At 40.1% G+C, this 15699-nt stretch overlaps 1 protein-coding gene across 2 annotated transcripts in view; it reads right to left on the bottom strand.

Moving 5' to 3' along the window:
- The window catches only part of GABRB2 (gamma-aminobutyric acid type A receptor subunit beta2), a 541152-nt gene that overhangs the window by 27573 nt on the left and 497880 nt on the right, over positions 1 to 15699 (bottom strand). The gene's annotated exons all lie outside the window — the stretch shown is intronic.

Consider the following 15699-nt stretch of genomic DNA (forward strand, 5'->3'; position numbering starts at 1 on the left):
GTGACACTGTCTGCTGAGCTGGGTATCTAATCCTATCTTATGTAATACTGTCTGCTGAGCTATGTATCTAATCCTATAATGTGTGGTACTCTCTGCTAAGACATGTATCTAATTCTATCTTGTGTGATACTATCTAGTGAGCTATGTATCTAATCCTATCATGTGTGATACTGTCTGCTGAGCCGTGTATCTAATCCTATCCTATGTGATACTGTCTGCTGAGTTGTGTATCTAATCCTATCTTGTGTGATACTGTCTGCTAAGCTTTCTATATAATCCTATCCTGTGTGATACTGTCTGCTGAGCTGTGTATCTAATCCTATCCTATGTGATACTGTCTGCTGAGTTGTGTATCTAATCCTATCTTGTGTGATACTGTCTGCTAAGCTTTCTATATAATCCTATCCTGTGTGATACTGTCTGCTGAGCTATGTATCTAATTCTATCATCTGTGATACTGTCTGCTTAGCTATGTATCTAATCCTAAGGGTTGGGAGTGGAACTAAGGGAGGTGGGATTTTTATTAAACAGTGACTCATTTTAAATTCCCATCTTTTCCTGTCTCATTCTTAAAATTCCCTCTAGAGAGGAAGGTTTTATGTTAAGGAACAGATCCGAGCAGGAGGCCAGATAGAAGGAGAGATAAGAAGTACCTTGCTGGGTGCAGGGTTTTTGGGTGTTTTAGGCAGTGCAGGAAAATAGGGTTGATAGTTGTGGGAAGTAGAAACATTGTTTGCAATGAATATTTTTTATTAGTTACAATTCTAATATAATTTGATTTTGTGCACTTAGGAAGTTTGTATTTTGGATGAAGACCAATATCTCAGAAGAACTAAAGCTTTTTTTGAGGACCATACACGGAACCATTCATTTCAATGGGTCCGCAAAAAAAAAGAAGTTACTCCGTGTGCATTCCGTTTCTGTATATCCGTATTTCCGTTCCGCAAAAAAATAGAACATGTCCTATTATTTTCTCCATTACGGACAAGGATAGTACTGTTCTATCAGGGGCCAGCTGTTCCATTCCGCGAAATACTGAATGCACACAGACGTCATCCATATTCTTTGCGGATCCGTTTTTTGCGTTTGCATGAGGCCTTACATTTACACTTCTAGGTGTGAACAATAGAGGAGGGGCTGTATTTCCCTTAATCATGGACTAATCAAAGAACATCTGGATACAAAGGTGAATAGTCAGAGCAAACAAACAGGTAATAAAGACACAGGGAATGGAGACTGGAACGTTGATATAAGCAGTAAATATGGGGCCTGGACACTTAGATGATAGGAAAGTTGTGAGAAGCTGGAATGCTGAATGCTGACATATAAGGCTAAACACAGCCGATTTTCAGCCAAAGCCAGAAGTGGATGCAGCATGAAGGAGAAGTATAAATCCTTCCTTTATATTTCTAATTCCTTTCCAATCCAATTCTGACTTTGGCTAAAAATCCTGTAGGCAGGTCTGCTTCAAATAATCATCCAAAAAACTCCATGTGAATTTAGCCTTTGCGCATTCACATGACCATATTTTTGGTCTGCATCCAATCCACATTTTTGAGGACCCATTCATTTAATGGGGGCAAAAAAGATGTGGACACCATGTGCTGCCTGCACCTGGCAATACAGGGTGGGCAATATATCTTTATTGGCAATGCACACAATATGAGGAGGGTGGTTGGAGGAGGTTATATACTGACACAAAGGGAGGAGCACTGGAACTATTAAATACATATACAGACACTTCAGGGGGCATTATAATACAGGGCACAGTACAGGGGAGTTATATCTACAGAGGGCATTAGAACTACATGGGGACCTCCAGGGGCGGCATTATAAATACTGAGGGCACTATATTATTACATGTAGTGATCTCCTTCATACTATGGGGAGGAGCGATCACTAATGCCATGGCTCCTCCCCATATAGAATAGGTTGGGAAAGGGTTAAATCATTTATTAGCTACTCAGTTCTAAAGTTGTATTTTACACTTCTGATTGTAAAAGTAAATTTTTTAAACTATTTGCTATGTTATTTTATTTACTGTCCTTTTGTGTTCATTGTGCCTACAGTCATATTATTACTTTACAATAAAAATATAAAACCAAACGGATACATGTGGTTATTAGTTTTTTTTAAAAAGTTACTTACAATAACACCAGCAAAAACAATCCCACAAATCTAAGTACATTATGTATGACCACACAATATACATTATATTTGCAATGGACATCTGCTTATGTAGCATGGCAGAAATGCTGTTTGTTACAAAAAAAAAACAAAAAAAACTACACACATCACATCCGGACATAAAACTATTTTCTGTGAAAAAGGGGATGGGGACGGAGGGGGGGACTGAAATACAACAGCACCTCCCCCACCTCTCTTATCTCAGCAGTGGCAACTCAGGAGTGTATGCACACAAAGCAGAGCTCCTTATCTCTGTATCACACTCTATACCAGAGATCAGCAACCTCCGGCACTCCAGCTGCTGTGAAACTACAACTCCCAGCATTCTCCTTTCAATTCTGTGGGAGTTCAGAGACAGCCAAGCAAGTCTGCATGATGGGAGATGTAGTTTCACAACACCTGGAGTGCGGGAGGTTGCTGACCCCTGCTCTATACAGATACATACAATAGCTTCATAGACAGTATCACACCTGCTAGGATTAGATACACACCTGAGCAGACTGTATCACATATAATAGGATTAGATACACAGCTCTGCACACTCCTCTTCTGAAATACCCTGTGCTGCTTGGATTCTGCTCTCACCTGTGACCGTCGCAAGATCAGCAAACTCCTCTCCTGAAATCCTCTGTGCTGCTGGGAGGACCCTGGTCCTTCCACTATAGAAGGGCTCCTGTAAACGACCATATGTATTTTGCGGTCCGCAAAAAATGGATCCGCATAAAATACGGATGACGTCCGTGTGCATTCCATATTTTGTGGAACGGAACAGCTGGCCCCTGATAAAACAATCATATCCTTGTCCGTAATGCAGACAATAATAGGACATGTTCTATTTTTTTTGTAGAACTGAAATGCGGACATATGGAAATGGAATGCACACGGAGTACATTCCTTTTTTTTGCGGACTCATTAAAATTAATGGTTCCGCATATGGTCCAGACATGGAAAGAAAATACGTTCATGTGCATGAGCCCTAACTCTCATCCTGTGACCTTCATAAGATTAGCACTCAACTCTTATGAAATCCTCTGTGCTGCTTGGACCCTGCTCCTTCCACTATGTAACTCTCATCCTATAACCTCCACAAGATCAGCACACTCCTCTCCTGAAATCCTCTGTGCTGCTTGGACCCTGCTCCTTCGACTATGTAACAGGATTAGATGCAGCAGCTCAGCAAACATTATCACATATGACACAATTATATACACAGTTTAGCAGCTCAGAAGACAGTATCACACATGGAATAATTAGATACACATCTTATCATACAGTATCACATATGATAGGATTAGATACAAAGCTCAAATGACAGTATTACACATGATAGGATTAGAAACACAGCTCAGCAGACAGTATCACACATAGGGTTGTTTCGATACCCAAATTTTGATTCCGTTTCGATACCATAAAAAAGTATTGCGATACTCGATACCACGTGAAAAAAATAAAACACCAGAAAAAGCTGCGTGCATTCCGCATTTTATGGAACGTCCGGTCCATAATTGAAAAGTCTGATCCTATTTTTTGGGGGACAAGGTGACAAAAAGAATGGTGAATCACGCATTTTTATTTTTATTTTTTCTGTTACGGCGCTCACCGCATAGGACATTTTATTTATATTTTAATACTTTTTATTTAATAACTATTTCCCCCCTTAGGGGATCTTTTAATCCGTTGTCCTATTCACCCTGATAGAGCTCTAGTGCACACAGCAGCAGGGACTTCAGTAGCGTCCTGGCTGCCATGGTAACCGATTCGAGCCCCAGGATTACACTGATGGGGCTCCGATCGGAACTGCCACTAATGAGGAGGAGGGGAGGGGACCCTGTGGCCACTGCCACCAATGATTTTAATACTGGGGGGTTGGGGGGGCACATTGCGCCACCAATGATTTTAATATTGGGGGGGCTGAGGGGATGGGGCGCATTGCGCCACCAATGATTTTAATACTGGGGAGGAGGGGGGAGGGCGCACTGCGCCACCAATGATTTTAATACTGGGGAGGAGGGGGGGAGGGTGCACTGCGCCACCAATGATAATATAATTAACATTTAATACAGGAGGCAAGTGTGGCACCTGAGGGGTTAACTGCCGCTAATCACAGCTCCCCACCAGCACCCATCTCCAGGATTTGTATTAAAGAGGACCTTTCATCTGGCAAAAAATTATGAACTAAGTATCATGATATGTACAGCGACGCCCAGGGATATTACTGCACATACTATTATCCCTGGGCGCTGCTCTGTTCTCCCGCTATGTCCTCTGGTATCTTCTGGGACTTGGTTATACTGGGTAGAGACTTCAGGGACCTGGTTATACTGGGCAGAGACTTCGGGGACTTGGTTATACTGGGCGGAGACTGCCCTTGTTCTCCTGGGCATCTCCCACTCCCAGGCTCTAGCGCTGGCCAATCGCAGCGCAGAGCTCACAGCCTGGGAGGATTTTTTCTCACAGGCTGTGAGCTCTTCACTGCAATTGGCCAGTGCTACAGCCTGGGAGAAAGAGACGGCCAGGAAAACAAGGGCAGTCTCCGCCTAGTATAACCAACTTCCCGAAGATACCGGAGGACATAGCGGGAGAACGGAGCGGTGACCAGGGATAATAGTAAGTGCAGTGAGATCCCTGGGCGCCGCTGTACATATCATGATACTTAGTTCACAATGTTTGGACTGATGAAAGGTCCTCTTTAAACATTTACTTTCATTCTCTCTTTTCTCGTCCTCCTCCTCCTCCATCATATCAACATGCTTATTAGGCTGCCCTCGCTCCTAATGTATTAGAGTGTCAGCTCAGCAGCGGGCCCTCACCCATAATGTTTTTGAGGGTCACCAGCAGGCCCTCAACCGTAATGTTTTAGAGGGTCAGCTCAGCAGCAGACCCTCACCCCTAAATTTTTAGATGGTTAGCTCAGCAGCAAGCCCTTGCCCACTAAATTTTTTAGATGTTCAGCTTGGCAGCAGGCCCTCCCCTGCAAAATTATTTAGATGGTCAGCTTAGCAGCAGACCCTCACCCACAAATTTTTTTAGATGGTCAGCTCAGCAGCACACAAATTTTTTTAGATGGTCATCTCGGTAGCAGGCCCTTGCCCACAACATTTTTTAAATGGTCAGCTCAGCAGCAGGCCTTTACCCCTAATGTTTTAGAGGGTCACCTTTTTTTCAAGGTTGTGTATGATGCCCTCCTTTATGTGTAATAAAGGGTGTTTTGGAGTGCCGGTTCCTTGTGATTTTTGGCAGCCCCTTTCCCTTAGTGCATATGCTTTATGAGTGTAGGAGTCCCACTACCTGAACAATTGTACCACAATGTGAATGTGGCCCTCTTTTATGTTATATACAGGTTGTATCGGAGTGCCTCTTACTTGTAATTTTTGGCAGCACTTGCACTTTAGATACAGATAGATATACAGGAAAGAATGTTTCCTAACAATTTTTACTCTAAAATCGATTTTATCTTCGGTTTTGTGCGTATTATTGTCAGTCTGTAAAAGTGGCGTACTACTCGGACAACATCATTCCCAGCAGCAAGCTGGGAGTCCAAGATGCATCCAGACATCATCCCAATGCTGTTCCCAAACCATTTTAGTGGTGTTTCCATAAATTTCTGACCTTTTCCTATGAACCAGACACCCTCCCCTCTTCAGAGCAGGAGGTACCTGGTTTAATGCTCGGACTATTCCATTGACTTCCATTGTGCTCGGGTGCTCAGTAGAGCACCCGAGCATTCCCAGGTGCTCTACTCGAGCACCCGAGCACTTTGGTGCTCAACCAACACTAGTGTGGACACATCTGTAAATACAAGACTTTAGACGAAAAGCGTGAAGGTACATGTACACATGCCAGGATGCATTTTGCTCTCTCCAGGATCCCATAAAAAAATATAATATTTTTACAGTAATAATTGTACAGGGTATTTCGTTATGAATAAGCAAAATAACAACACTTGAATAACTACTATACATTGAATGATATTGATATGATATCCATCTTCTATTAAATATCCCTTGTTTTTCTTTTGTAAGGTGTGCTTCTAAAAGACATACTGTATAACAGCCGGGAAATATCTGCCAATTGTTCTAAAGACTGCAAAATGTTTCACCCTATCCCCAAAACCTCTGATATTCCAGGTTAATATATTCATATATTATAAAATAAAATATATTTTTTTTCCCAAGAAGAAAAGAAGAGGGACAAGAGAAAATAAATAAATAAACATGTTTCTGTAAACCCCATCTGCCCCTGAAACTGCCAGAGAAAACCCCTCTTGGTTTGAAAGTACCTTTGTAGAGGAATGTTTTCCACCCTAACACATTGATTGGACTTCGCCCATCAGGGATCAAGATAAAATCAACACATTTCAAATTAAATAATTTACGTGTCTATGAATGTTAGATTAGCCCTCTATGTAACCAGTTGTTTACTTTAGTTACTACATTCAGTCTAAACATAGCAACCTGATATACCCAGAGATTCCAACCAACTATTAGCTTCCTGCGGAGAGGAGAAGAGTACTGTCTTATCTTGATATATGACTCTCTTCTTTGCTGGATATTGTAAAGAGTAATTAATCTCTGCTTTGCAAAGTCTCTTCTTTATTCCCATAAACTTCTCTCTCTTCTTCTGAGTTATCTTCGAATAGTCTGGAAATTTAACCACTTTTGATCCACCGAGCTCCGCTGTTTTCAATGTTCTCATTTTGTGGATAACATCCTTATCTTTAAATGTCATTATTTTTGCAATTATAGTGCAAGGATTATTGCCTGGGCTATAATGTCTGGAAGGAACTCTGTGGGTTCTTTCCACAATAAACAGCTTAGTCAGATTTTCTTGACCCACTATTTTTATCAACCAGTCATAGCACAGTCCAGACCTTCCAGTTCCTCTGGTATCCTGATAATTCTAATATTTGAGCATCTATCCCTATCTCCCATGTCTGCTACTTTCTTAGGGCTCATGCACACGACCGTATGCCCTCCAAGACATATGGTTCGTGAGCGGGCCATATGTCCTGGAGTGGCATACATCATGCGCATGGGAGCGCACAGCATCATAGGTTACTATGATGCTGTGTGCATCGGGCCACTCGCGGGGCTATTGTCCCGCACTCATAATATCATATGAGTGTCGGACAATAGCCCCGCGAGTGGCCCGATGTGCACAGCATCATAGTAACCTATGAAGCTGTGCGCTCCCGTGCGCACTATGTATGCCGCTCCGGGACATATGTCCTGCTCACCGACCGTATGTCTCGGAGGGCATACAGTCGTGTTCATGAGCCCTTAGTTAGGAATTTATTTTATTTCATCACGGTTTCTAGATTCTTATTAACATTTGTCAGTTTGTCTTCCAAATACCTGATATGCTGTTCCGTCTCATCCACTCTCTCTTTGACTTTCTTTTGGTCTTCCCTTATTAATTGAACATCCATTTTTAACTCTCCTATCTGTGCTGTTATCACCTCCAAAGTTAAGAAGGTTTTATTGACAGCGGCCAGAATATTAGTGTTGGTGTTTCAGGGCCAGTTAATACACATTGCAACTCTTTTGTGGCTGCATCAGCATTTATAATAGCGGTGGTGTCCTCTTTATTCTGCATATTAGTTCTTACATGTTTATTTGCCTCTAAGCTTGGGTTCTGTAGATATCTTTCAGTTTTATTATATTTACTGTCCATTTTAATGCGTTTTGCACTATCTTTGGGTGAAAAGAGAGCCACTGATCATCTCTGCTCCCCAGATCTTTCTCCCATTTTATATATTTTTTTTCTTCTTTTCTTCTGACCATCTTTTAGATCTCAACTCTTAATTTAATATTATGAAGTTTCTTCACACATCTGGGGCAATTACAAATATTATCTTTAAATATGAACTGTGTAAAAGCATCCTTAGGGCTGTATTATATTAAAAGATCAGTCAGACAATTGTCGAGAAGGAATCGTTCCTACCCGGAAATCGCTTGCTTGTTAGTCGAGTAAACTGCTGTTATTACATGCATTGATCTCCTGCATAGTATGGGGAGGAGTGATCGCTAATGGCATCACTAGTCCCCATACTCACTATTTGCTGGCTGGCATGATCTGCTGCTGACATACCATGATTTTTAAGCATGCAAAAACATCTGGACTCCTCGATGAAGGAGCGTTTGCTCGTTCATTGGGTAATTGGCGGCAGTATTACTACTGCCAGATCATCTCTAACAAGCATTACTATAAACGCTAGTCAGCGATGATCTGGCAGACAATCTGCAAGTATAATATAGCCCTTGCAGATGATACAGGAATAAAACAAGCTAGGTTAGCCTATAGCACAATGTTAAGGTAGCTTCCTCATATGCAGTGTTCATGGGTTCAAAACTGCTATCAATCTTAAAAAAAAAAAATATATGACTTTTAATAAATATTAAAGTAATAAAAAAAGAGCATGTCTCAGAATAAAGTATTATTTTTAAAAATTGGTATTGAGGATCCGTTTGTTGATGCATCAGTGACAACAAAACAGAAGTCAGTCTCTCAGGGAACCAGGAAGTCTAGGAATATACAAGGAAGGCTTAGCAAAGCCAAGTGTGTAACATTGGAGTAGCAGATTTCATTTAATTACTGCATAATGGCAGAGTTGATTTTTTTAATAGTAGAGTTGAGTTTATAGTAGAAGAACAGGGGATGTAGACATGTGGCTTGTGTGTAGACACAGAATTGAAGCATAGACACTAAACTGGAATACTGATAACAAGATCCAGGCTGTTAACTCGTAGCAGGACACTGCCTAGTATAGTAGATTGTAACAAGACACAGGTTACAATTTGACAGATGACACCAGGATAAAAAAATTTAAAAAAACTGAAGCAAACTTGGAATAGGTGTCAACAGTTAGAATCCACAAAGACAATGGAGGAGATATATCAAGACTGGCACATTAATTTGCCAGTTTTGATCTCCCTGATCTGGCGTGAGATAGAGCACACCCCCACACCCCCTAGAAAGTACCCCAGTGTCATTGATTATATCTGCCGTCATCTGAACATGCATGGTGAGATGGTGCATGTGCAGTTTTGTTGGTGTAAGGCCTCTTTCACACTACCGTTTTTTTTTTTCCGTTTTGCGGTCCGTTTTTTGCGGTCCGTATACGGTCCGTATACGGAACCATTCATTTCAATGGTTCCACAAAAAAACCGGAATGTGTTCCGTATGCATTCCGTTTCCGTATTTCCGTTCCGTTGAAAGATAGAACATGTCCTATATTTGGCCGCAAATCACGTTCCGTGGCTCCATTAAAGTCAATGGGTTCGCAAAAAAAACGGAACACATACGGAAATGCATCCGTATGTCTTCCGTTTCCGTTCCGTTTCCGTTCCGTTTTTTCTGAACCATCTATTGAAAATGTTATGGCCAGCCCAATTTTTTCAATGTAATTACTGTACACTGTATATGCCATACAGAAAAACAGAACGGAACGACGGAATGGAAACGGAAACACAACGGAACCAAAAAACGGAACAACGGATCCGTTAAAAACGGAACGCAAAACACTGAAATGGACATACTGTAGTGTGAAAGAGGCCTAAGGGTGTGTGCACTGTAAGGCCTCTTTCACACGACAGTATGTCTTTTTCAGTGTTTTGCGGTCCGTTTTAAATGGATCCGTTGTTCCGTTTTTTGTTTCCGTTGTGTTTCCATTTCCGTTCCGTTTTTCCGTTCCGTTTTTCCGTATGGCAAATACAGTATACAGTAATTTCATAGAAAAAATTGGGCTGGGCATAACATTTTCAATAGATGGATCCGCAAAAAACGGAACAGATACGGAAGACATATGGATGCATTTCCGTATGCATTCCGTTTTTTTGCGGACCCATAGACTTTAATGGAGCAACGGAACGTGATTTGCGGCCAAATATAGGACATGTTCTATATTTAAACGGAACGGAAAAACGGAAAAACGGAAACAAAATGCATACGGAACACATTCTGTTTTTTTTACGGAACCATTGAAATGAATGGTTCCGTATACGGACTGTATACGGACCGCAAAAAACGGCCCGCAAAACGAAAAAAATAAACGGCCGTGTGAAAGAGGCCTAATCCACACATCACATGGGAGAGGAGCAATAAAGAGACACAGAGGTCATCTGCCAAATGTAGTTTTCCCATCTAAATCAGTAGTCAAATGCTGGATAATGCTGTGATAAACAAGGATAGGAAAATGGAGGAAAAATAAATAAGAAAGAGAAAACATATCTAGCTCATCTATGCATAATACTATGGGGGGGATTTATCATTCTCCCCACACTTTTGAGGCATTTATTAAGAGGCATTTGCCTTTGAGTAAATTAGTGCATCTTGCCCCATTGCAGGGGGATCAAGACTGGCTTATGAGATTGCCGGTCTAGATAAATCTTCTCAAATGTAAGTATGGTTCTTGTTATGGATACATCAACATACTAGTGCACTTTGCAAGGGGTATTCCAGTTACCGTATGTTATTCAATGTTATGCGTTACAATTTTTCTAACAGACACTGTCTAAAATTCTGCTCACATAATGTTCTTTATCAGTGCAGTTATCCCGTTTCTGGACAGTAATATGGCGTCGCCCATGTTTAGGCCTATTCAGTTAATCCTGATTGATCCATGAGTTATACCATTCTACTGTGCAGATAGGGGTCAACTGCAATGATAAAGAAAGGTATGTGAGCAGAAATTTAAATACATGTCTATTGGAAAATCCTATGATTTCTTATTTTATAAAGGAATGAAAAAAAAAAAAAAAGGTGGAATACCCATTTAAGGTTTTTACATACAGAATTAGAACATATACAAATAACTATGGTTACGAAAAAAATTGCACAAGATGAGAATAGCTATTAAGAAGCGAAATTGTTCTTCATATTTTATGTCAAGCCACTATTACAATTGATAAAAAGACAGAGCATCCAGCCCAAAATTGGGTCAGATCACCTCTGCATAATTTGTAATACTGTGTGTGACTTGCCAAGACTAGCTCTCCCTGGCATATACACATTTAATTTTCAGGTTTCAGTTGTGTTAATAAGAAAGTTCGTCTTGACTAAAAATCTTCAACAAGACGGCAGCGCTCTCTGAAGTATTTGTTCTTAGCATTGCCTTAAGAACGGTATGATGTGCGCCATTGTATTTACAGATCATGCTGTGTTTTGTAACAATAAAATTTAAATAGAAAGTAGATTGCATCTGGCTTGTTCTGACACTTCAGATCTTTTAATTTGTAAGGCTACTTTCACACAAGCGTTTTTGCTGGATCCGACAGGTTTCATCAAAAACGCTTCAGTTACTGATAATACAACCATCTGCATCAGTTATGAACAGATCCGGTTGTATTATCTGTAACATGCCCAAGATGGATCCATCATGAACTCCATTAAAAGTCAATGGGGGATGGATCTGTTTTCTATTGTGTTAGAGCCTTCCGCATTGACTTGGATTGGGGGTCATGCCGGATCCATCTTGCTCCGAATCCCAGGATGGAAAGAAAACTGCAGAATGCTGTGGTTTGCTCTCCGGTATGAGAATGGAACGGAATGCATTTTGGAGCATTCCGTTCTGTTCAGTTATGTTTTGTGCCCATTGACAATGAATGGGGACAAAACTGAAGCATTTTTTTTTCCGGTATTGAGACCCTATGACAGATCTCAATACCGGAAAATATTAATGCTAGTGTGAAAGTAGCCTAAAGCTTTATAGCGTACTGGTGGTAAGTAAATCAGGTTATGTGACTAGACATGTCTGCAGGACACCAATATCTCACATTGTGGGCTTTGCTGAATGAGAGGAAATGGCTTTTTAGGAATATTAGCCAGTGCGACAGCATGCAAAATGTATTATTATTGTATACATTATAATTAATTTGTCTTGAGCGTATCAAAGTTAACAAAGTGGACTTCGATCCGAATTTCAGGAAAAATTCAATCCATCCAAAAGCCAAATTTCCTCGTGGTAACGAATCAGTTTTTCTTGAAATGGCGGTAAAAAAAAATCCATACTCACCTCATCCATTTGCTCGCATCTTGATTGAAGAGAACACGCCAATAAACCCTGAACCCTGAAAGGCCTCAATGTTACTGTCAGATGCAGTGATCAGTGTTGAACGCGGCATCTGAGGGGGTTCAATGATGAGGGGCGGTGTGATCAACGTTTCCTGTCATTGCGTCCACTACATACAATGGAATGCAATTTGTGACAAAGTCATTAGCAATGAATCTAATTTCTTTGTGAACTTCGGCGAAGCAGCCAAATTGAAGTTTTAATAACTTCGCTCATCTCTATTTGCAATGATGTCCATGATTTTTCAACCATAAATTTAGTGAAACAAAATTAGAAATAATTATCTAGAATTTATAAAACGTGATAATATTTTTTGCAACATCTACATCGAGCTATGATTACATTCACCTTATGCGGTACTTCCAAAGTCAAAGGCTGCACTACCGAGAGAGCCTGATAATTGTAATTTCAGACAGGTGCAGTGCTGTCATGATGGATTCAAATCACCAAATACATCTACTGTATATTTACATCCTAACTAGCTTGAATACATGTGTATATTTGTATGCAGTGATATGTTTCGTGACTTTAATCCTCTCTGATGTAAACCTATCATCAGAGTATCTCAGGCTTTTAATCAGTAAGTTTAAAGGAGTTGTCTCACTTCAGAAAATATCATTTATCATGTAGATAAAGTTAATACAAGGTACCTACTAATATATTGTGATTGTCCATATTGCCTCCTTTGCTGGCTTGATTCATTTTTCCATTGCTCATTTCCAGGGGTAATGGCCACCACTGCAGTGCAGATATGAGGTGGCTCCCGGCCACCAGAGAGAGCAGTGCTTTTTGCTATAGTGTGTAGTGTTGAGTGATTCATTCAAAAACTTCAGGTTTAATCCGCATACAGCATTAGTATCTGCATACAGCATTAGAATGTATTGCCTCCGTGTAGTCAAAATTAGTTTCAGCTGAAGTCATGAGACTTCAGTGAATTAATTTGATAATCACATCTACGTCTTTAAACACATTTTAAGCTAGCAATCTAAAGCCAAAACCTCATTACGAAACCCAACTTTGGATTGCTATTTTAAAATGCAAAGGTGATTACCAAATTATTTCACCAAAGTCTCAAGCGACTTCAGCTGAAACGAATTTTGCCTACACGGAGGCAATACATTTTAACCCCTTAAGGACTTGAGACGTACCAGTACGGCATGGTTCTCGAGTCCTTAAGGACCCATGACGTACCGGTACGTCATGTGTTGTTCCGATCACCGCTGCCCGGCGGGCGGTGATCGGAACCCGGTGCCTGCTCAAATCATTGAGCAGGCACCTCGGCTAAATGCACGGGGGGTCCCGTGACCCCCCCGTGTCGGCAATCACCGCAAACCGCAGGTCAGTTCAGACCTGCGGTTTGCGGCTTTTACCTGCGGTTGCAAAAGGTGATCGGGCGTGCCATCGGGCGGCTGTAGGGGGGACCCGATGGCATGGAAGGCAGCGCGATGCCTAAGGAAGCCCCCTGGATCTCACAGGCCGGAAGCTGTATGAGTAATACACACAGTATTACTCATACAGCCAATGCATTCCAATACAGAAGTATTGGAATGCATTGTAAAGGATTAGACCCCCAAAAGTTCAAGTCCCAAAGTGGGACAAAAAATAAAGTGAAAAAAAAAGTTTAAAAATAAAGTTTTCCCCCCCAAAAAATTAAAAGTTTCAAGTAAAAATAAACAAAAACGTAATTTTCCCCAAATAAAATGAAAAAAAACTGGTAAAAAATAGGGGGAAAAAAAAAGTATACATATTAGGTATCGCCGCGTCCATATTGACCGTCTCTATAAACATATCACATGACCTAACCCCTCAGATGAACACCGTAAAAAATAAAAAATAAAAACTGTGCTAAATAAACCATTTTTTTGTCACCTTACATCACAAAAAGTACAACAGCAAGCAATCAAAAAGGCGTTTGCCCACCAAAATAGTACCAATCTAACCGTCACCTCATCCCTCAAAAAATTAGCCCCTACCTGAGACAATCGCCCAAAAAACAAACAAATAATGGCTCAGAATATGGAGACACTAAAACATAATTTTTTTTGTTTTAAAAAAGCTGTTATTGTGTAAAACTTACATAAATAAAAAAAAGTATACATAGTTGGTATTGCCGGGTTCGTATCGACCGGCTCTATAAAAATATCACAGGACCTAACCCACACCGTAAAAAATAAAAAATAAAAACTGTGCTAAATAAAAGAAAAATTGTCAACTTACACCACAAAAAGTGTAATAGCAAGCGATCAAAAAGTCATATGCACCCTAAAATAGTGCCAATCAAACCGTCATCTCATCCCACAAAAAATGAGACCCTGCCTAAGATAATCGCCCAAAAACTGAAAAAAACATTGCTCCCAGAATATGGAGACACTAAAACATGATTTTTTTTTATGTTTCAAAAATGATATTATTATGTAAAACTTACATAAATAAAAAAAAGTATACATATTACGTATCACCGCGTCCGTATTGACTGGTTCTATAAAAATATCACATTACCTAACCCCTCAGATGAACACCGTAAAAAGATTTAAATAAAAACTGTGCTAAATAAACAATTTTTTGTCACCTTACATCACAAAAAGTGTAATAGCAAGCAATAAAAAAGTCACACGCACCCCAAAATAGTGCCAATAAAACAGTAATCTCATCCGGCAAAAATAATACCCTACCCAAGGTAATCGCCCCAAAACTGAAAAAATTATGGCTTTCAGACTATGGAAACACTGAAACATGATTTTTTTTTTTGCTTCAAAAAAGAAATCATTGTGTAAAACTTACATAAATAAAAAAAAAAGTATACATATTAGGTATCGCCGTATCCGTGACAACCTGGTGTATAAAAATATCACATGATCTAACCTGTCAGATGAATGTTGTAAATAACAAAAAATAAAAACTGTGCCAAAACAGCTATTTCTTGTTATCTTGCCTCACAAAAAGTGTAATATAGAGCAAAAAAAAAAAATCATATGTACCCTAAACTAGTACCAACAATACTGCCACCCTATCCCGTAGTTTCTAAAATGGGGCCACTTTTTTGGAGTTTCTACTTTAGGAGTGCATCAGGGGGGCTTCAAATGGGACATGGTGTAAAAAAAAAACAATCCAGCAAAATCTTCCTTCCAAAAAACGTATGGCATTCCCTTCCTTCTGCGCCCTGCCGTGTGCCCGTACAGCGGTTTACGACCACATATGGGGTGTTTCTGTAAACTACAGAATCTGGACTGAAAATATTAAGTTTGGTTTGGCTGTTAACCCTTGGTTTGTAACTGGAAAAAAACTATTAAAATGGAAAATCTGCCAAAAAAGTGAAATTTAAAAATTGTATCTCTATTTTCCATTATTTATTGTGAAACACCTAAAGGGTTAACGACGTTTGTAAAATCAGTTTTGAATACCTTGAGGGCGTAGTTTCTTAGATGGGGTCACTTTTATGGAGT

Source organism: Bufo bufo, chromosome 1 (genome assembly GCF_905171765.1).
Source record: "Bufo bufo chromosome 1, aBufBuf1.1, whole genome shotgun sequence".
Lineage (NCBI taxonomy): Eukaryota > Metazoa > Chordata > Amphibia > Anura > Bufonidae > Bufo > Bufo bufo.